Source organism: Pyrus communis, chromosome 2 (assembly GCF_963583255.1).
Source record: "Pyrus communis chromosome 2, drPyrComm1.1, whole genome shotgun sequence".
NCBI classification, from domain to species: domain Eukaryota; kingdom Viridiplantae; phylum Streptophyta; class Magnoliopsida; order Rosales; family Rosaceae; genus Pyrus; species Pyrus communis.
Genome location: NC_084804.1, coordinates 21,854,803 through 21,857,446, shown reverse-complemented (window position 1 = coordinate 21,857,446; position 2,644 = coordinate 21,854,803).

The following is a 2,644-nucleotide window of genomic DNA, read 5'->3' as shown; positions in this document are numbered from 1 at the left end:
ATCCAACCTTATCTTATGTTATCCTAACCTAATCTTATCCTACCTTAATTCCAGCTGCAAAGAGGACTCAATTTCATATTAAATCACCTAAATATCTGGTTCTAGAAGCCTTATCATCTGCCCTAGATTATTGCCGCATACCCTATCCCTTGTCCTTCTAGAAACCTGTCACAATTCCCTCTTTCTAGAAGCCCTATTTCTGCCGCACCTAACCCTAGTCCTTTTCCTCCTAGGATTCTGCTATCCTTCTCCTTTACAAATTATGCCGTGCAATCATTTTTCCTTCAGAAATTGTGCCGCATCTAGCCTTATAAATACCACTTAGTGCTGCATAATTCTACCACTACACATTAGAGAACCTTAGAGAAAAAAACTAGAAAAATTACATTGTGCCGCAGCAAGAAGGGAAGGAAAGAAGGAACTTTGTGCCGTGCCTTGCATCCAAGGATTGTGTAGCCTGCCATTGGAGTGCTGAAGCGTTTCTTGGTTCTTTCTATCCTTAGTTTTAGTTCAATGTTTAAATTAAATTGGTTTTGTTTAATTGCAAACATGTGGAACTAATTTCTTTTTAGCTAGAGGTGAATTCGAAGCCATGAATATATGTGATATGAATTGATTTCCTCCAGTTATTGTTTCGTAAAACATGAATACGATTTACTTATCTGTTTGATCGATAACTTATTCTTGTATGTTGAATAAGGATGCATACTTAGTTTGCATGCATGAATTTGATGCTAAAGTATAAGGGAATTTCACCTAATCGTTATGAACTTATATTTATAAGTAGTGGAAATCACTAGTCATAATTGTGTTAAGTAAATCCATTGCAGAAGTATTATGCAGTTCATAGTTACGAATGCCTTGTCAATACTTATGATTTTCATAAAACTTAATGATCTTTGATGTGTATCTCTATCATGCAGTTCATATAGGGAACTTGATAAGAATAATTTGATTGCGTCGCTGAGTCCAATTCAATGAATTTAGGAAAATCTGATGGTTAATTTGTGCAGTTCACAATTAACTTGGGGCATTGTCATTCATGGTTTATATGAATAATAACTAGAAATCGATTTGTATGCATATGTGTCATATGTGGAGAAGGACCCTCTAGCTAGCCTTTCACTCTTTAATTCATCCAAATTTCGTACCCTTTACTTTTTTTCTGCAATTTACTTGTTTTAAGTTAGAATTCATCCAAACAAATCCCCATTTAGTATTTTGAGTCTTTTTAGTTTAAATTTCGTCCAAACTTCTCTTTAGTTCATGTTTTGAGGCAATTTAGTTAGATTTTCGTCCAAATCATTCCTTAGTGCTTGTTTTGGGTTATTTGAGTCAGGTTTGTGTTATTTGAGTTAGTTTAGCTTGTTTTGAGTTGTTTAAGTTTAGTTTTCTGTTTTTTTAGTCTAGTTTAGTGATTTAGAGTTTAATTGGTGTAGATTAGCATCCCCTCTAATCCCCGGCCTAGAACGATCCCTACTTTCACATACTACAACTATCAAAAAGAGAGTTTAATTTGTGTGTTAGTTTATTTCACATCAGCTAGCTCCACCACTAGAGAGTAAGCAGCTAGCTCCACCACTAGAGAGTAAGCAATGTATACTGTCTTCCAACATGCACTACTATGAGAGTAAGCAAGCTACCTTGCTTACTCTGCTACATATGTCATTGAAACAATTCACTCTGTCCTTTTTTTATTTTCAATTATGAGGATGAGCTGGCCAATCGTAACTTCATTTATGAAGAGCCGGACAACAAAGCCTCCTCCTCAAATAAAGATGTCTCCGACATGGCAATAAGAACTTTTTCAATTGTTATTTTTTGGGAGTCAGAAGGCTAGTTTGGTTTGCTACATATGAAATTATCTCAAATTTAGTGTTCCATAAGAACTTTTTCAATTGTTATTTTTTGGGAGTCAGAAGGCTAGTTTGGTTTGCTACATATGAAATTATCTCAAATTTAGTGTTCCATGTATACCATCTTGAAGCTTACGTTTATACCGGAAAGTTTAAGATTGATTATAAATCTTCATCTGATGGTTATAGATTTTCAATTATCCAAGTTTATAATGAAAATATCATATTTCTCTACACAAAATTCGTGCCCATTTTCATATGGAAGTTTGAATATCATTTGTCACTCTAGAAAATTTATTAGTTTGCACGTATTTTATGCCCAATAACAAAGTCTGTATATCATTCGTCTCTCGAGGAAAATTCATAGTGGGGGTACATATTCATGCCCATTTTGTTTGTTTGCTAAAAGTTTAGGGGGAGTTTGGTTACTCTCACCACAAACATTAGGACATATCTACAACCCCGAAGCAGAAAGATTTACATGTAACACTTAATTGCCAACTGCCACCGATATATATTTACATAGGAATTTATAGATCGCTCACCAATTAGGATTGCTGGTAGTGAGACTTGAACTAACATCCTACCTAAATTTTCCAAAAGTTCCACAAATATCCACTAATTTCAACTAATTTTGTCAACCAACATGCATAATTAACCTTAAACACTAAATTAATTAATTAAATCTACACAAATAGAACAATTTATTTCTAGGGTCCCAAATTTCAAATTTACTTTGGGGAAGGAAGTATGATGTCGACTATTGGAGAAATAAGGACTCTGAACCC